Below are 21,625 nucleotides of genomic sequence, written 5' to 3'. Positions count from 1 at the left end.
ATTACAACTGCAGAGGTTCTCCCCAAGGAGCCGGGGGTCCTAGCCTCAGACTGGGCTCACTAGCCTGGGGTCCTCCACCAAGAAGACAAGCTCCCAGAACATCCAGCTTTGAAGGCCAGTGGAGCTTGCAGAAGAGAGCCGGAGGATGGTAAGGAATAGAGACTCTGCTCTTAAAGGGCACAAATAAAATCTCACACATTCCAAGTCTCAACCGAGAGGCAGTAATTTGAAAGGAGCCTGGGTCAGATCCTGAAATTGAAGACAATGTCAGGAGATCAGTCCTGAATATTCATTAGAAGAACTGATACTGAAGCTGAACCTCCAACACTTTGGCCACCTGATGCAAAGAGCTGACTCATTGGAAAAGACCCTGATGCTGGGAAAGATTGAAGGCAGGAGGAGAAGGGGACGACAGAGGATGAGATGGTTGGATGGCGTCACCAACTTGATGGACATTTCAGTTCTTTCCGTCTTTTGACTATTGTGAATAATGCTGCTATGAATATCTATGAACATGTTTTTATACAGACACATATTTTTATGTCTATTGGGTGTCTATCTAGGAGTAAAATTTCTGGGTCCCACCAACTTCTGGAGTCTGCTGATAGACTCCAGCAGTTGGTGATGGACAGGGAGGCCTGGCATGCTGCAGTTCATGGGACCTTTGTCAACAAAGGTCTGTCTAGTCAAAGCTATGGTTTTTCTAGTAGTCATGTACGGATGTGAGAGTTGGACTATAAAGAAAGCTGAGCACCAAAGAATTGATGCTTTTGAACTGTGGTGTTGGAGAAGACTCTTGAGAGTCCCTTGGACTGCAAGGAGATCCAACCAGTCCATCCCAAAGGAGATCAGTCCTGGATGTTCATTGGAAGGACTGATGTTGACGCTGAAATGCCAATACTTTGGCCACCTGATGCAAAGAGCTGACTCATTTGAAAAGACCCTGATGCTGGGAAAGATTGAGGGCAGGAGGAGAAGGGGACAACAGAAGATGAGATGGTTGAGTGGCATCACCGACTTGATGGACATGGGTTTGGGTAGACTCTAGCAGTTGGTGATGACAGGGAGGCCTGGTGTGCTGTGGTTCATGGGGTTGCAAAGAGTCGGACACGACTGAGCGACTGAACTGAACTGAACTGAATAGAGGGCCCAGAGATGAACCCACACTTATATGGGCAATTAATAACTTGCCCTAAAACAAAGGAGTCTAAAATATACAATATGCCTAGGTGTAACTTTCTTTGTATTTATCCCACGTGGCTTTGTATGTCTTCAAGTATCTGTGGCTTGGTATCTTTAATCAGTTCAGAAAAACTCTCAGCCATAATCTCAGGATATTCTTCTGCCCCATCCTTCCTCTCCTTTGCTTCTTGCACTTAAGGTATCATATGACTGATCTTCACACAGAATTTTCTATACCTATTACTTCTTTATTTTATATTTTTCCTTTTGTCTCTTTATGCTTCCTTCTAAATATTTTCTTCCAAAATATCTTTCAGTTCACTAAATCTCTCTATCAGTGTTTAGTTTGCTGTTAAAAATATTCATTGAGCTTTTTTTTTTTTTTTTTGGTTGCACTGGTTCTTTGTTGCTGCATGCAGGCTTTCTCTAGTGATAAGTGGAGTCATTCTTCACTGCCGAGCACAGGCTTCTCACTGGGGCGTGTTCTCCTGTTGCCGAGCACAGGCTTCTCACTGGGGCGTGTTCTCCTGTTGCCGAGCACACGCTTCTCACTGGGGTGTATTCTCCTGTTGCCGAGCACAGGCTCCAGGCGTGTGGGCCTCAGCAGTTGCAGCACACAGGCTCTGTAGTTGCTGCAGGCTCAGTAGTTGCTAGAGCATGGGCTCAGAAGTTGTGGTGCTCAAGCTTAGTTATTCCATGGCATGTGGAATCCTCTTGGACCAGGGATCGAACCTGTGTCCCCTGCATTGGCAGGGAGACTCCCATTTACTGCACCGCCAGGGAAGACCCTCATTGAACTTTTAATTTCAATTTTAATTTTTAGTTGCAGACTTCACATTTTTTAATTTTTATAGTTTCTAGTACTCTGACATACTTCTCACAGTTGTCTTTTATCTCTCTGAATATAATGAATAGATATTTTAAACTATGAATCTGATAGCTCCAATATGTGGTTTCTCTATGCTTCTCTTCTTACCATCTCTTGTTTCTGTTGGTTTTCATTATTATTTTCTTTTCGTCCCTCATGCGCCTGTTTTGTTTTAATTATAGATCAGACATCTACTTGCAAAATTGTTTGTAGACTAATTTCTTCCCCAGAGTGATATACTCTTCCTCTAGAGAACATATTTTTATTTCTGGTAGGCACATACACGCCCAAGTAACATGAGTTAACTTTAAACCAAATTCATGACTGAAGGCCAGACACTGTAAACCTCTTAGAGGAAAACACAGAACACTCTTTGACATAAATCACAGCAAGATCTTCTTTGACCCACCTCCTACAGCAATGAAAATAAAAACAAAAATAAACAACTGGTACCTAATTAAAAGCTTTTGCACAGCAAAGGAAACCATAAACAAGATGAAAAGACAACACTCAGAATGGAGAAAACATTTGCAAGTGAAGCAACTGGGAAGGGATTACTCTCCAAAATATACAAACAGCTCCCACAGCTCGATATCAAAATAACAAACAACCCAATCAAAAAATGGGAAGCCTTAAATAGACATTTCTCCAAAGACATACATATGGCCAATTGACAGGAAAAGATGCTCAACACGCTAATTATGAGTGAAATGTAAATCAAAGCTACAACAAGGTATCACATTACACCAGTCAGAATGGCCATCATCAAAAAATTTACAAACAATAAGTGCTGTAGACAGTATGGAGAAAATGGAATCTGATTACCCTGTTGGTGAGAATGTAAATTGATACAGTCACTATGGACAACAGTATGGACAGTCCTTAAAAAGCTAAAAATAGAACTACTGTATGAACCAGCAAGCCCATTTCTGGGCATGTACCCAAAGAAAACCATAATTCAGAGACACATGCACCCCAATGTTCACTGCAGCACGACTTAAACTAACCAAGACGTGGAAACGACCTAAAGGCCCATTAACCGAGGAAAGGATAGAGAAGATCTCATGTATAGATGTAGAACTGAATATTACTCAGCCATTAAAAGGAACAAAGCTGTGCCATCTGCAGAGATGTGAACTGACCTACAGACTACCACACAGAGTGAAGTTAAGTCAGAAAAACAAATATCGTAAACTGATGCATATCAGTTTAGTCGTCGCTCAGTTGTGTCTGACTATTTGAAACCTCATGGACTGCAGCACGCCAGGCCTCCCTGTCCATCACCAACTTGCCGAGCTTGCTCAAATTCATGTCCATCAAGTTGGTGATGCCACCCAACCATGTCATCCTCTGTCGTCCCCTTCTCCTCCTGCCTTCAATCTTTCCCAGCATCAGGGTCTTTTCGAATGAGTCAGTTCTTTGCATCAGGTGGCCAAAGGATTGGAGCTTCAGCTTCAGCATCAGTCCTTCTGATGAATATTCAGAACTGATTTCCTTTACAATTGAGTGGTTTGATCTGCTTACAGTCCAAAGGACTCTCAAGAGTCTTCTCCAATACCACAGTTCAAAAGTATCAGTTCTTCAGTGCTCAGCTTTCTTTATAGACCAACTCTCACATCCATTCATGACATCCATTTCTGCCATAAGGGTGGTGTCATCTACATATCTAAGGTTATTGATATTTTTCCCTGCAATCTTGATTCCAGCTTGTGCTTCATCCAGCTCGGCATTGAACTGAGTAAGTGAATTGAGCAAGACTAATTTATAGCAGCAGGAAGATAAGTATTCTCAGGCTTCTATCATGTCTAACAGTAAGATTCTCACTTCTTTAAAGGTCACAGAGTAACCACTGAGCTCTGTCCTTTTGCTCTGGGAAAGCAGGGCAAACTGACCATCTCTGCTGAATTCCCTGTGGAACTCTCAGTCTGCTATTCGGGACTGTTCTTCCTAGAGCTCCCTCAGATAGTTCATGTATTAACAGTAGACTGTCCTGTTGTACTCACTGGTGTATCTGTACTTGTCAAGCAATGCGTCCAAGCCTTCATTTCCAGAAGAATGGTCATCACACACATGGGACATGGTGAGAAGACAGGAAAACCCAATCCAACAATGTGACATGTTAAATATCTCTTATCTTAGCCCATATGTTGATTTTTTGCTTTTTGCTGAAGTACAGCAAAGACAGAGACATGGAAAATTTTTCTTTGAGAAGTAGTGTGATAGGAGAGCCCAAGATGCTCGGCTTCTCCTCTTAGTCTGTCACCAACCCACCGGGTTAATCATGCCTTTGCACTCCATTTCCTGTTCAGCAGAGCCAAGCAATGAAGAGGTGGCTTCTAAGGAGACTTCCACTATTCTCTTTGAATCCAATGGCCCCTTTCCTCGTGCATGGTGGTTTTCTGTGTTTAGAATGCCTCCTGCTGGCCAGACCAGAATCCCTACCCCTACACTCTCCAAATTTGTCAGCACATGGGACTAAACTGTGTATTCTGCTGGAAAGAGAGTTGGGTGGCGGTGTCCTGGTCCTGCTACACAAGACTATCTGGAAACAGAAAGAGACCCCCGCAGGAAGAGGACAGAGGTTTATGTAAGTTGCCCAAGGGCTGTAGGGGTCCCCAAAAAGGGCTGTAAGGGGTCCCCATAAAGAGCTGTACTGCTGCTACTGCTGCTGCTAAGTCGCTTCAGTCATGTCCAACTCTGTGCAACCCCATAGACGACAGCCCACCAGGCTCCCCCATCCCTGGGATTCTCCAGGCAAGAATACTGGAGTGGGTTGCCATTTCTTTCTCCAGTGCATGAAAGTGAAAAGTCAAAGTGAAGTCGCTCAGTCCTGTCCGACTCTTAGCGACCTCATGGACTGCAGCCTACCAGGCTCCTCCGTCCATGGGATTTTCCAGGCAAGAGTACTGGAGTGGGGTGCCACTGCCTTCTCCGATAGAGCTGTAAGGGGTCCCCAAATAGTGATGCGCCACAAAGGACCCAGGAGCCCACACAGGGAGAGGAAGACCTAATGCCAAACAAAGTCGTGTGTTTCTATTGCTAAGTGTCTAGTGCCAATTTCTGAAACAAAACCGTATCTTTAAATTTAAGCGGTAGTGGGACTGTTAACCTTGAAGTGAGAAAAAAAATCCATGGACTCACTGGGAATTTGGGGGCAGGGATGATTATGCTCATGAAATAATGTTCAAAAGAACAGTGGAAGGTAAAAACAAACCTGTGTTTTGATCACAATCCATGTATCACCTCTGTTCAGTATGCCAATTCATATACTTTAAAGATATACATTTTATTCATTTTGAGCCTCTGTTTACTGTCTAAAGATATGTATCAAGCTGTGGGCAAATATTTTCTCTTTTTGGTATTATGTACTGGAAGCTAAAACCACTCACTGAGAAATTAGCAAACCGTCAATAATTAGGTTAAATTATGTACAAATAACAGTAGGAATGCACACATGACAATTTTCCAGGCGCTTAACTAGAACTGACTTGGACCCAGATAGGTAGTGGGAGAAAGTTATGCTTGGTGTTTCTCCTCTATTCCCTACTAAGTGGGTAGCAGGGCGCTGAAGAGAGAAACAAGTGCATTCTGCTACTGGGTAGTACTGTGAACAAGGGCAAATTGCTTTGCTCTCATTTATTCATTCAACAAACAAGTGATGGGGAAACAAGATGTTGAGAGGAACATGCATGTTGGAGGAGGTTGACAGCTGAAATCTAGGGATGCTGCTGGGTGTGATCGAGAGAGGGAAGCTGGAGCACTTGGGAGGTGCTGCAGAGGCCACGAGCCCGGGGGGACCCACCAGACATTGAACGAAGACCAGAGGAGCATCCCTGTTCAGGGGAGACTTGCATACGTGCCTCGGGTTGCTAGGCATGCCATCGGCTGTCTTAGTGCCTATTAACTTTGCATTCCAGCCTTTAAAAGGTGATCAAGCTTGCTTTCATTTATTTTTAAAAGGTAGGAATAGCCTTGGGAGAATAATTAAAAGCCCACTGTTTTTTGTTACATTATATTTTAAGACAGCATATTTTTCTGTCTACTGACTTTTAAGAGGGCCCTGCCAAATAGTCTGTGTAAGAGTAAATGAGCATATAAAAGGTTTGCTCTGTAGCTATTTGAACTTGGTTTTTACAGAATTTTATCTTCATTCACATGAAAAAATAAACAAATTCTTCACTTCAGCTTCTCCAGGCTCACCAAAAATGCACAATGTGTGCCTACAGAAGCAAAAGGGGAAAAGATGAAAAAAAATAACTCAGTGTGCAGGGGAAAAGATTCTGTTACATGAACAGAGGGCAACATACGGATTGGTTAGATGGTGATGTTGACCAAAGTATTGGGGAAAAAAAACGGAGGAATAGGATCTTTTGAAATACTGCAGGGGAAAAGCTGCTACAAACACACAGTGTAGAAAATAATCTGTAAATGCCAGGGAAGTTGTCTGGCAGAATGACACTCTCTTTCCCCAAAGGTCTTCTGTTTTTATTCCAAAATGCGCTTTTCACCCGTATAACTTTAATGCTTTATCAAATTTTAAATTTCACAAGTCAAAATGAATTCATTGACTTCTCTAAAAAATGTCATATAAAAGCCAGAGTACCCTTTGACTGCTGATTCTATCAAAGACAAACCCTCGACCTTCTAGCGATGTCCACTGTTAAGAGTTCAGCGGGGACTATTGAAAGAGAACGAGGAAGATCTATATGTTCTAAAATAGAAGTCTGTGGAGAAAACGAAATTTACTGAATATACATTATGATGCTACTCTTGTGAAAGATGAAAACACACTCAGCAATTCTATCAATATATTATATCTATATCTGTGTATCTATATTATAGCTATCTAGTTCTATTTATGTCTATACTATCTACGTGCTGTGCTGTGCTTAGTCGCTCCGTTGTGTCTGACTCTTTGGGACCCCATGGACTGTAGCCCACCAGGCTTCTCTGTCCATGGGGATTCTTCAGGCAAGAATACTGGAATGGGTTTCCATGCCCTTCTCCAGGGGATCCCTTGGAGAAGAAGGATCCATGCCCTTCTTCCCACCCCAGGGATTGAACTCAGGTCTCTTGCATTGTAGGCAGATTCTTTACCTTCTGAGCTACCAGGGAATATCTAAATCTATATCTACTGAGTAGAAAAGGTTTAAAGAAATTTTCACTTCTGGTAATGGTGAAATAGATGAATTTCTTTCTGAGGGTAAGGGACATTTAGAAACGTGTGCAAATTTTGATAAAAGCATTGCTCATCTAATAAGATGGTGAATAATTGTTAGACCAGGGTCTATGGAAGAGCAGGTGCTCAAAGTTATCTTAGGGATTAAAACTTCTTTCCTTCTGGAGGATTATTTACTCATTTTAGAGGGGACTGCTGAGAGGATAGGAAACTGAATGGTTGTTTTGATAGCCCTGTCAGGCTAAGGAAATGGAAAATAACACAGTGCAACCAAGAAGGGGTGTTTCTTTGCTTTGTGTTGGGACCTCAATGCTCCACATTAGTGATAAAGTTATACCAAAAAAAGGCTGGTTCTTGCAGAGATTGCAACTCAGCTTTGAATAATCTCAGTCATGGATTTTTCTCTTAAACTTTTATTTTGTATCGGGGTATAGCCAATTAACAATGTTGTTAGTTTCAGGTGAACAGTGAAGAGACTCAGCCACACATACACATGTATCCATCTCCCCCAAACTATCCTCCCATCTACGCTGCCACATGACATTGAGAGGAGCGCCATGTGCTGTATAGTAGGTCCTTGTTTGCTATCCCTTTTGACTACAGCAGTGTGCCCATGTCCCAAACTCCCTATCTCTTCCCCCCGTCGGCCATAAAAGTTCATTCTCTAAGTCTGAGTCTCTTTCTGTTTTGTTAAGTAAATTCGTTTGTATAATTTTTAGATTCCATATAAAAAGGATGTCAGACTCTGTTTCTCCTTCTCTAACTTATTTCACTCAGTATGACAATCTCTAGGTCCATCCATGTTGCTGCGAACGGAGGTATTTCACTCTTTTTAATGACTAAGTAATATTACTTTGCATATAGTTACCCATCTTCTTTATCCATTCCTCTCTTGGTGGACATGTAGGTTGCCCCATGTCTTGCTTTCTGTAAACAGTGCTGCCGTGAACATTGGGCTGTATGTATCCTTTCAGATCATGTTTTTCTCTGGATATATGCCCAGGGACGCGATTGCAAGGGCATATGGTAGCTCTGTTTTTAGTTTTTTGAGGGACCTCCACACTGTTCTCTATAATGAGGGTACCAAGTTACATTCCTATGAACAGTGTAGGAGGGTTACCTTCTCTTCACACCCTCTCCAACATTTATTGTTTGTGGCTTTTTTTTTTTTTATGATAGTCATTCTGATTGGTGTGAGGTGATACCTCACTGTAGTTTTATTTACATTTCTCTAATAATTAGCACTGTTGAGCAAATTTCCATGTGCCTCTTGGCCATCTGTTTGTCTTCTTTGGAGAAATGTCCATTTAGGTCTTCTTCCCATTTGTTGATCGGGTTGAACAAAACAATCATTGGTTGAACATAGGCAGAACACTCTCTGACATAAATCACAGTAATATCTTCTTCAGTCTGCCTCCCAGAATAATTGAAATAAAAACAAAAATAAACAAATGGGACCTACTTAGACTCAGAAGCTTTGCACAGCAAAGGAAACAATAAACAAAACAAAAAGACAACCTACAAATTAAGAGAAAATATTTGCAAATGGTATGACTGACAAGGGATTAGATTCCAAAATTTATAAATAGCTCGTGATGCTTAACAGCATCAAAACAAACATCCCAATCAAAAAGTGAGCAGAAGACCTAAATAGTCATTTCTCCAATGAATTTTTTAAATTAATTTTTAGAGGTGGCAAGAATACACAGAACTATATAAAAAAGATCTTAGTGACCCAGACAACCACAATGGTGTGATCACTCATCTAGAGCCAGACATCCTGGAATGTGAAGTCAAGTGGGCCTTCGGCAGCATCACCATGAACAAAGCTAGTGGAGGTGATGGAATTCTAGTTAAGCTATTTCAAATCCTGAAAGATGATGCTGTGAAAGTGCTGCACTCAGTATGCCAGCAAATTTGGAAAACTCAGCAGTGGCCACAGGACTGGAAAAGGTCAGTTTTCATTCTAATCCCAAAGAAAGGCAATGCCAAAGCTGTTCAAACTACAGCACAATTACATTTGTCTCACATGCTAGCAAAGTAATGCTCAAAATTCTCCAAGCCAGGCTTCAACAATACATGAACCATGAACTTCCAGATGATCAAGCTGGTTTTAGAAAAGGCAGAGGAACCAGAGTTCAAATTGCCAAAGCTACCAGATAATCGAAAAAGCAAGAGAGTTTCAGAAAAACATCTACTTCTGCTTTATTGGCTATGCCAAAGCCTTTGACTGTGTGGATCACAACAAACTGTAGAAAATTCTTAAAGAAATGGGAATACCAGACCATTTTACCTGCTTCCTGAGAAATCTGTATGCAGGTCAGGAAGCAACAGTTAGAACTGGACATGGAACAACAGACTGCTTCCAAATTGGGAAAACAGTTCGTCAAGGCTGTATATTGTCACCCTACTTATTTAACTTATATGAGAGTACATCATGAGAAATGCTGGGCTGGATGAAGCACAAGCTGGAATCAAGATTGCAGGGAGAAATATCAATAACCTCAAATATGCAGATGACACCACCCTTATGGCAGAAAGTAAAGAGGAACTAAAGAGCCTCCTGATGAAAGTGAAAGAGGAGAGTGAAAAAGTTGGCTTAAAACTCAACATTCAAAAAATTAAGATCATGGCATCTGGTCCTATCACTTCATGGCAAATAGATGGGGAAACAGTGGAAACAGTGACAGACTTGATTTTCTTGGGCTCCAAAATCACTGTAGATGGTGACTGCAGCCATGAAATTAAAAGATGTTGCTCCTTGGAAGAAAAATTATAAGCAACCTAGATAGTATATTAAAATACAGAGACATTACTTTGCTGACAAGGGTCCATCTAGTCAAAACTATGGTTTTTCCAGTAGTCATGGATGGATGTGAGAGTTGGACTATAAAGAAAGCTGAGCACTGAAGAACTGATGTTTTTGAACTGTGGTGTTGGAAAAGACTCCTGCGAGTCCTTTGGACTGTAAGGAGATCAAACCAGTCAATCGTAAAGGAAATAAGTTTTGAATATTCATTGGAAGGACTGATGCTGAAGCTGAAGCTCCAATCCTTTGGCCACCTGATGCAAAGAACTGACTCATTTGAAAAGACCCTGACCCTGGGAAAGACTGAAGGCAGGAGGAGAAGGGGACGACAGAGGATGAGATGGTTGGATGGCATCAGCGACTTGATGGACATGAGTTTGAGTAAGCTCCGGGAGTTGGTGATGGATAGGGAAGCCTGGTGTGCTGCAGTTCATGGAGTCGCAAAGAGTCAGACGTGACTGAGCGACTGAACTGAATTCATCTACCCTTTATCGAGCACCTACTCTGTCCCATGTACTGAGTTAGAAAGTGAAAGTGAAGTCACTCAGTCGTGTCTAACTCTTTGTGACCCCATGGACCATAGCCTACCAGGCTCCTCCATCCATGGAATTTTCCAGGCAAGAGTTCTGGAGTGGGTTACCATTTCCTTCTCCAGGGCATTTTCCTGAGCCAGGGACCGAACCCGGGTCTCCCGCAATGCAGGCAGACACTTTACCATCTGAGCCACCTGGGAAACCCACTGAGTTAGAAGCAAATACTTAATATGACACAGAGCGATGCAAGTGGCTAAGGCACCATGCATGTAGAAACTATTATGGATAATCATTCTTTCTGTAGAAAGGTTTTTTATTGACAAATTCCAGTCTCCAAAACCCTGTATGTTAGGTGGCACTTCCATCTCTATCTTACGGGTAAAAAGATACATTCATTTAGTTGCAAAAGTCAGACTGAAACTCAGATACCTTTTCATAGGTGTCCCTCAATAAGGATCTCAATAAGGATCAAAGACTTCAGAGAATGAAGCAGAATTCAAATTGGGGATTGCAGGAGATGTCGGGAAGCCTGGAGCCCTCCCCAAAACGCCAGCACAAAAGGAAGGTGTAGGTAATACCACCAGGAAATCAGCCTTGTCCTGAGGGGCAGCACTGTAGGGCCACTCCTCGGCTGCCCTGAATTGCCTTCCTGCCCAGTCCAAAGCCTGTCTTCCTTCAGAACCAGATCTTCAGAATTGTTTTCTGAGTTCTCGTTCCTACTTCTCCTTAGATTAGGTGCAAACACTCTGAGTAAACAAAATAAAATTTCCTGACCATTGGCAGCCTGCTGCTAACTGTTATACCCTGGACGATTTCCTTTTAGTTAGTAATTCAATTGCTGAAAACAGGGGTGGGCGGGGGGGGGGGGGGCGGGCTTGGTTGGGACTTGGCTCCAGCTGCAAATCAAGTTCAGACCCCAGAGGAACTTGAAAGAACTCCCAGCGCCCACAATGGCTCTTCAGTGTAGCCTGTGTTTACTCAGGACACAGCCCACAACCTCTGTAGCCCTGAAGGCAGCCTGCATGTAAATGCTACATTGTGCAGTGATTTCTCGGTTAGGTGGCTTCAGACTGGAGGCAGATGATTTGCAAGACGGCTTTGGATCCATCACGTCTGAAATCTACATTGGCTGATGTATACTGCTTTTGAGCCTCATTTATTAATCTTTCTGCTCACTGCAGCTTAATGAAATGCCTACTAGCTATCAGAAACAGAAGAATATAAGTGGACTTGGTCACAGCCCTAAAAAAGAAGACACTAAGAAGAGATTCGTGCAGTCCCTTGGCAAATGCATTGTTTTTCTGAGAGCATTACCATGACCCTTGATCTGCTCTCTTCTTGGATGAGTTAACCCCATGGAGCTGGGTGTATGATGAATTCATCAAGAAGAGGTTGAGAACCTACCACGACCCAGGTACTTCCCAAGGCATCAGAGATAAAACCACAGAAAAGACACGGTGTCTGTCACCAGGGACATGCAGACGAGTGGAAGAGACAGATCTATAGGACAGTCACTCCATTAAAGATCCATCGACTTCCCTGGTGGTCCAGGGGTCAAGACACTGTGCTTCCACTGCAGGGGGCAAAGATTCAATCCCTGATTCGAGGACCAAGATCCCACACGCCACGTGGCATGGTCACATAAATAAATTAATTAAATCAAAAATTTTAACTAGCTGTACAGCACAGGTAACTCTACTCAATGTTACCTGTATGTTACCACAGAGTAACAGACATGGGAAGGAACATACATGGGAAGGAAATCCAAGAAACAGGCGATCTATGTATATATGTGACTTACTGACTTTGCCATACGGCAGAAACGAACACAACGCTGTCAAGCAACTCTACTCCAATTAAAGAATAAAACCCAGAGGCTTCCCTGGTGGTTCAGTGGTAAGGAATTTGCCTGCTACTGCAGAGTCACAGGTTAGATCCCTGGTCCAGGACGATCCCACAGGCCACAGAGCAGCTAAGCCCGTGGAGCAGCTCAGCCTGTGCACCACCACTGCGGAGCCTGTGCTCTAAAGCTCACGAGCCACAGCTTCTGAGCCTGCACACCTCGAGCCTGTGCTCCGCAACAGGAAAAGCCATTGCAAAGAGAAGCGCAGGCACTGCAACCAAGGGCAGCCCCACTCGCTGCAACTAGGAAAAGCCTGCACGCAGCAATGAAGACCCAGTAGAGCCGAAAACGTTAAAAATCCATGATTACTGAGATGATGTTCAGGGTACACTGGGAACACAAAAGAGAGCACTGTGAGTGGGGAGACTGGACTGGCCCAGAAGAAGACTTCTCAGAGGAGACGGTGCTAGGATTGAATCAAGAAAGATGAACATGCGTTCGAGCAGGTGGGTCGAGGGAGGCAGGGTGCCCGCAAAACCATGGGGAGTAGGGACTCATTCCTTTATCAGGCACTTGCTGAATATTTATTATGTGCCAGGCACTGGGATAAGGGCTGTGGAGACACTGACATACAGAGATAGTGAGCCACAGCCCCTACTCTCTGGAAACTTATTCTCCAGAGATAAGGGAATAACCCGTAAATAGCATTGACCTACACGGTACGGTCACAAAGAGCTGGAGAAGTTATGGTTTCTTGTTCACACCTGCACAAAGAATGCAGTAAAAGCGTTTAAACTACATACTCAGTGCTCCAAAACAGGAATCCCCAGTCTCTATTTTCTGCACAGTTTTCATATTAACCTAACTTATAAGGTCCCACACTCCTGACCTGCTGGTGGTATGGTGGGCTCATGCCTAGTAAACTGAGTGGCTGGAGAGGCTTTGAATACTTTTCCCACCATGACTAGAGACCATAAAGAGTGAGCTGCCCCTCACTCCATGTGTCTGCGCGCACTTGATTTATATCACTGATCACTTCTGCATACTGCGCTTAAAAGGGCGAGGTTGGTTACAAGGCCTCAGAGAATGATCAGGGAACATGGGATGGGTCACTGCTTATCATTCCTGTTTAATCATGTTTTCAAGTGAGAAATACACGTGCATCTCAACCACTACTAGACGAAAACATACAGAAGCCGGGAGTGCAAAATTGAGGACTGCCCTTGTGGCTTATGTTAGTTCTAGTGTTAATAATATTTCTCTAGAAAATGGAAACTCTGGGTCACATATGAAACTGGATGGCACTCTGTGACAACAGGTGCAAAAAGGAGATATAAACCAGGACTTTTTGTCACTTAATCTTTCTTTCCTGTTTGCCAGAGCAAAAGCCGGAAAATATTATGGAATTATTGGAAAATATTGCCAGCTTATCTTCAAACTAATCAGAGGCTGATGCCAATTGCATCTGCTCTTGCAGGTATACTGTCATTACTAGAATAAATATGGGCTTTGGCATCCGTTATGTTATTAACCCACTAAATGGTTCATTTTTCATTCCTTCAGCCACAAGAATAGCAGCACATTTTCACTGTTTATTTCAGGGCTGTATCTTGAGAGAGATTGACAGCCACGAACTACATCATGAATAAAAAGGTACAATGGTTATACAGCAAAGGAAGCCATAAACAATACAAAAAGACAACCTATCGCCCGGGAGAAAGTATTTGCAATTGATGCAACACGGCTTGATTTCCAAAATAAACCACAGCTCACATAACTCAACAACAAAAAAATCAAGAACCCAATCGGAAAATGGGCAGAAGAGCTGAAGAGACATTTCTCTGAAGGAGACATACAGATGGCCAACAGGCACATGAAAAGATGCTCCCCATTGCTAGTTATTAGAGAAACGCAGATCAAAATTACAATGAGGTACCTCCTCACACCAGTCAGAATGACCATCACAAAAAAATCTACAAACAACAAATGCAGGAGAGGGTGTAGAGAAAAGGGAATCCTTCTGCACTGGTGGTGGGAACATAAGTTGGTGCAGCCACGATGGAAAAGAGCTTGGAGGTTCCTCAAAAAACTAAACTTAGAGTTGGCACATGATGCGGCAATCCCACTCCTGGGCGTATACCTGGACAAAACTCTACTTCAAAAAGATATGTGGTGGTCCAGTGGCTAAGACTTTGATCTCTCAGTGCTGGGGCCCTGGGTTTGATCCCTGGTTGGGGAACTAGATCCCACAGGCCACAACTAAGACCCTGTGCAGCCAAATAAGTAAATAAAAATAGACATTAAAAAAAATATATATATATATACACGGGATTTTCCTGGTGTCTACTGATTAAAAATGCAACTGCCGGTGTAGAGGACATGGGTTCAATTCCTTGTCTGGGACGATCCCACATGCTGCAGAGCAGTTAAGCCCACGCAGCACAAATACTGAAGCCTGCTGGCTCTAGAACCTGTGCTCTGCAAGAGGAGCCGCGCACAGTGATGAGAAGCCTACACATGGCCCCTGCTCGCTGCAACTAGAGAAAGCCCACATGCAGCAACAGGGACCCAGAGAAGCGGAAAATCAAGTACGTTTTTTAAAAGGTGCCTGCACCCCTGTGTTAAGAGCAGCACTATTCACAATGGCCAAGACACGAAAACCACCCGAAAGCCCATCAGCAGAGGAATGGATAAAGAAGATGCAATGCACACTTCCCTGGTGGTCCAGTGGCTAAGCATGTGCGTCCACCGCTAAGGGCATGGGCTTGATTCCTGGTGGGGGAGGTCTCCCATGCTGTAAAATGTGGCCAAAACAGTTTTTAAAAAGATGTGGTATACAGACACAGTGGAATGCTGCCGCTGCTGCTGAGTCACTTCTGTCGTGGCCAACTCTGTGACCACATAGACTGCAGCCCACCAGGATCCCCCGTCCCTGGGACTCTCCAGGCAAGAACACTGGACTGGGTCTCCATTTCCTTCGCCAATGCATGGAAGTGAACTACTCAGCCATAGAAAGAATGAAATAATGCCATTTGCAGCAACATGGATGGACCTGGAGATGACCATAATGAGGTAAGTAAGTCAGAAAGAAGAGAAAGACAAATACATAGTATCAACTATAGGTGGAATCCAAAATATGACGCAAGTGAGCTTATCTACAAAGCAGAAACAGACACAGAGACATTGAGAAAGGCTGCGGGGAGGGAGGAGCGATGGACTGGCAGTGTGGGATTAGCAGATACAAACTGTTATATACCGAATGGACAAACAACAAAGTCCTACTGTAGCACTCAGGGAACTATATTCAAAATCTCGTAATAACCTGTAACAGAAAAGAATCTGAAAATATATATATATATACACAGGCATATAAGTGAAGATATAATCACATGTACATATACATGTATAACTGGAGAAGAGAATGGCAAACCAGTATTCTTGCCTCGAGAACCCCATGAACAGTAAGAAGAGGCAAAGAGATATTACAGCAGAAGATGAGCCCCCCAGGTCAGAAGGTGTCCAATATGCTACTGGGGAAGGGCAGAAGGTAATTACTAATAGCTCCAGAAAGAATGGCACAGATGGGCCAAAGCAGAAACGATGTTCAGCTGTGGATGTGACTGGTGGTGAAAGTAATGTCCAGTGCTGTAAAGAAGAGTGTTGCATAGAAACCTGGAATGTTAGGTCCATGAATCAAGATAAATTGGACATGGTCAAGCAGTAGATGGCAAGAGCAAACATCATCAACATCTTAGGAATTGGCAAATGAAAATGGATGGGAATGGGTGAATTTAATTCAGATGACCATTATACTACTACTGTGGGGAAGAATCTCATGGAAGCAATGGAGTAGCCCTCATAGGCAACAGAAGAATCTGAAATGCAGTACTTAGGTACAAAAAACAATGGATGATCTCAGAAAAACCATCACAGTAATCCAAGTCTATGCCCCAACCACCAATGCCAAAGTAACTGAAGTCGACCAGTTCCATAAAAACCTACAAGACCTTCTAGAACTAATGCCAAGAAAAAGATGTCCTTTTCATCACAGAAGATTGGAATGCAAAAAGTAGGAAGTCAAGAGATACCTGGAGTAACAGGCAAGTTTGGCCTTGGAGTACAAAATGAAGCAGAGAAAAGCTAACAGTGTTGTCAAGAGAACACACTGGTCACAGCAAACACCCTTTTCCAACAACACAAGAGATGACTCTACACATGAATACCACCAAATGGTCAATACTGAAATCAGATTGATTACATTCTTTGTAGCAGAAGACGGAGAAGCTCTATGCTGTCAGCAAAAACAAGACCTGGAACTGACCATCCAGATCATCAGTTCCTTATTGCCAGATTCAGGCTTAAACTGAAGAGAGTAGGGAAAACCACTAGGCTATTCAGGTATGACCTAAATCAAATCGCTTATGACTGTACAGTGGAGGTGACAGATAGATTCAAGGGATTAGATCTGGTGGACAGAGTGCCTGAAAAACTATGGATGGAGGTTCATAACACTGTACAGGAGTCAGTGACCAAAAGCACACCAAAGAAAAAGAAATGCAAGGAGGCAAAGTCGCTGTCTGAGGAGGCTTTACAAATAGCTGAGAAAAGAAGAGAAGCAAAAGGCAAGGGACAGAGGAAAGATATACCCAACTGAATGCAGAGTTCCAGAGAACAGCAAGGAGAGATAAGAAAGAATTCTTAAATGAACAACACAAAAAAATAGAGAAAACCAGTAGAATGGGAAAGACTAGAGATCTCTTCAATAAAATTGGAGCTATCAAGGGAACATTTCATGCAAAGATGTGTATGATAAAGGACAGAAACAGTAAGGACCTAACAGAAGCAGAAGAAATTAAGACAAGGTGGCAAGAATACACAGATGAACGATACAAAAAAGATCTTAATGGCCCAGATAATCACAACGGTGTAGTCACTCACCTAAATCCAGATACCCTAGAGTATGAAGTCAAGCGGGCCTTAGGGAGCACTGTTATGAATATAGCTAGTGGAGGTGATGGAATTGCAGTTAAGCTATTTCAAATCCTAAAAGATGATGCTGTGAAAGTGCTGCACTCAACATGTCAGCGTATTTGGAAAACTCAGCAGTGGCCACAGGACTGGAAAACCTCAGTTTTCATTCCAATCTCAAAGAAGGGCAATGCTAAAGAATGTTTAAACTACTGTACGATTGCACTCATTTCACTCGCTAGCAAGGTTGTGCTCAAAATCCTTCAAGCTAGGCTTCAGCAGTACGTAAACTGAGAACTTCCAGATGTTCAAGCTGGGTTTAGAAAAAGCAGAGGAACCAGAGATCAAACTGCCAACATTCATTGCATCATAAAGCAAAGGAGTTCCAGAAAAACATCTATTTCTGCTTCATTGACACCCCACTCCAGTACTCTTGCCTGGAAAATCCCATGGATGGAGGAGCCTGGTAGGCTGCAGTCCTTGGGGTTGCTGAGAGTTGGACACAACTCAGTGACTTCACTTTCACTTTTCACTTTCATGCATTGGAGAAGAAAATGGCAACCCACTCCAGTGTTCTTGCCTGGAGAATCCCAGGGACGGCGGAGCCTGGTCGGCTGCTGTCTATGGGGTCGCACAGAGTCGGACACGACTAAAGCGACTTAGCAGCAGCAGCAGCAGCTGCTTCATTGATTATGTAAAAGTCTTTGACTATGTGGATGACAACAAACTGTGGGAAATTCTTAAAGAGATGAGAATACCAGACCACCTTACCTGTCTCCTGAGAAACCTGTATGTGGGTCAAGAAGCAACAGATAGAACTGAACATGGAACAACGGACTGGTTCCAAATTGGGAAGGAGTATGACAAGGCTGTATATTGTCACTTTGCTTATTTAACTTATATGCAGAGTACATCATGCAAAATGCCAGGCTGGATAAATCACAAGCTGGAATCAAGATTGCTGGGAGAAATAACAACCTCAGATATGCAAATGATACCACCCTAATGGCAGAAAGCTAAGAGGAACTAAAGGGCCTTTTGATGAAAGTGAAAGAGAAGAGTAAAAGAACTGGCTTAAAACTCAACATTCAAAAAACTAAGATTGTGGCATCTGGTCTCATCACTTGATGGCAAATAGAAGGGAAAAAAGTGGAAGCAGTGACAGATTTTATTTTCTTGGGCTCCAAAATCACTTAGGTGACTGCAGCCATGAGTTTCCTTGGAAGGAAAGCTATGACAAACCTAGGCAGTGTCTTAAAAAGCAGAGACATCACTTTGCTGACAAAGGTCCCTATAGTCAAAGCTATGATTTTTCCAGTAGTCATGTACGGATGTGAGAGCTGGACCATAAAGAAGGCTGAGCACCAAAGAATTGATGGTTTCAAATAGTGATGCTGCAGAAGACTCTTGAGAGTCCCTTAGACACCAAGGAGATCACACCAGTCAATCCTAAGGGAAATTAACCCTAAGTATTCATTGGAAGGGTTGATGCTAAAGCTGAAGCTCCAATACTTTGGTCACCTGATGCAAAGAGCCAACTCATTAGAAAAGACCCTGATGCTAGCAGAGATTGAAGGCAAAAGAAGAGAGCCGCAGAGGATGAGATAGTTAGACAGCATCACCAACTCAGTAGTTTTGAGCAAACTCCAGAAAGATTGCGAAGGACTGGGGAGCCTGCCGTGCTGCAGTCCATGGGGTCGCAAACAGTCAGGCACAGCCTAGCGCTGAACAACAATGTAACTGAATCTCTTTACTGTACACTTGAAGGTAACACAACGTTGTAAATTAACCAGACATCATTTTTTTTTTTCTTTTTGGCCTGGACTGGTTGACCACTGGAGTGTCAGACTTCAGCTGGTCTCATGAATGAGGCATTCTGAATTACACGCAGAGTTCCACTGTTCAGTGGAAATGGTGTGTACAAGAGCAGGCCTGGAAGGAACAAATAACTTACTTGAGCAGGTGGCTCGGGTCCCCAGGGCACTCGCTTCTGCTGCTTTGCTATCTCTACCTCAACCCACATCTATGGACTCACAAGGGGAAAATTGGGGCTTGCTCTACCCTTGAGTGTCCATGGTGTGGCACTAGTCTTCTCTACTCTGGTGCAGAAATAAAAACAGTAGGAACATAAAAGGACAAATATTGTATGATTCCATTTACATGAGGCTCCTAGAATCGTCAAATTCATAGAGACAGAAGGTCGGACAGCGATGGCCAGGAGCTGGGGGTAGGGAACGGAGGAACAGGATTTACTGTTTAATGGGTACAAAGCTTCAGCTGGGGGCAATGAAAGAGTTCTGACAATGAACAGGAGTGATGGCTACACAACAATGTGAAGGTATTTAATGCCACAGAACTGTACACTTAAAAATGATTAAAGTGGTAAGTTTCATGTTATGTATATTTTACCACACAGTAGCACAAGAAACTTCTCCCAACATGCGGGACTTTAGTTTACATGAAAGGAGAGATGGCCTTCTCCATGGATCTGCACTGGTTTATGCACAATGCCTTAAACAGCTAGTCAGAAAATTGAAAAGCTCAACGCTGAAAAACTGGTAATAAGATGTCAGTACGGACCTCTTGAAATGGGCAGCCTGGAAATGTGCACATAGCCTATGGCCCCCAGAGGCCTTCAGTGGGGAGGGTGCCCCTGGTAGTCCAGTGGGCACTTTGGCGCACTGAACTTGTTCTCTGGTTGGCAGTTGCCTCTGTCTCCAGCCATATCTGTGCTTGTGTAACGCAACCATGCACGTCGGGGCCATGGTGGCAGAGACGGAACCCAGGCAAGAGCACAATGACACAAGCTTCTCTTCTTCCTTAGATTTGACCTGGTTACCATTGCTGCTCAGTGTCCAACACGCCAACAGGCAGAGGCTACAGTGAGTCCCCAAACAGCATCGATTCCCTCGCTGGCCCCTCTTGTTGGTTATATGGGAGAAAAGCTTATACTGGATCCCTTTTCTTACAGCGGTTATAGTTATTAATATTTGTCCTCATTGGAACAGATTCTTAATCTCAATACGATTTTGTCTTCTTTGCCTGCCTTGCTTCTTCTGGCATCATCTTGTCAACTCAGAATGCCTCATTGATGGCTGTGGAATCACACAGTACATCATCTGTAACCAAGAAGCTGATTCTGCCACAAAGGCGGTAGGGAATGGAGTCATGTTCTTGAGTCCTACTGTACGCGCCTCACCCAGAAAGAGATGGCTTGATCAAAAGGTAAGGTCACAGGGTACTAGCTGAGCTAACACTCTAGAGTGTTTAGGGCGCTTGCCCAGGATACAGTATATGCCTTAAACCAGTCGCCAATGTATGGTGTCATTTCTCTTATAGACAGGGTACACTAAGGACCAAGGAGTGAAAGTAGGAATGACCTCCCTTCTATTGCATATGATAAATCACCTATCAAAATGCTGCAAATCAGCCCCACAACCTTTAGACTGGTGAATTAGAAGGGCTGGGTAGGCAAGGGAGATATATTTCCACGAGGAACACACGGGCATGTGCCAGTCAGTTGGAAACTCAAATTGCTCTCCAACAGACAGAGGAGGTCCCTCTACTGGCTAGTGACTGGTCCCGATTACCGAGGGGGTTGCTGCTACCTGATGGGGGAAAGGATGACTATGTCTAGATCCCAGGAATCTGTCCAATAGCAACAACCCGTGACGTGAGAAATCATGGCAAACTAATAAAGGTGGGTCCTCAGCAGGAATGAAGGTTTGGATCTCTCCTACCAGTTAAAAAAAATCACCTTGGCCAAGAGGGCAGAAGGGCAATATTGCAATGATTACCAAATGACACCTCTTGGCCAGTTGTGGGATTGAGGACTGTACTATCTACATTTAATGGTAAGCATTTACTTTTTTCTCTGTATGTGAGACAGCACTAATGTGTAAATAAGCAGTGATGGTGGTTAATATTATTGTTTAGCTCCGAGTGAAAGTCTGATTGAATGGACATATTCCCAGATCATATAGAAAGTGATAGAACTTTGCGTTTCCCCTGTTTTGTTCCCAACTGTGCTCATGCAAATGAAAGGAAAAAATAGATGGACTGTGCTGGTTGATTTCCAGTTGCCTCTCCGGATCCACTCTGCACCCACTCTGCCTGACTCTGCAGGCAGGATTACCTGGGAGGATGACTGCTGAAGACTGTGGCACCAGTGCTCCCTTCCCTTTCAGCTATCAAATGGTTCAGCCACCAGGGGGCATCAGGGGAAATTTGAAGGGTAGAAGGA

This window comes from Ovis aries, chromosome 19 (genome assembly GCF_016772045.2).
Source record: "Ovis aries strain OAR_USU_Benz2616 breed Rambouillet chromosome 19, ARS-UI_Ramb_v3.0, whole genome shotgun sequence".
NCBI classification, from domain to species: domain Eukaryota; kingdom Metazoa; phylum Chordata; class Mammalia; order Artiodactyla; family Bovidae; genus Ovis; species Ovis aries.
Note: the sequence above shows the minus strand (reverse complement) of the source record.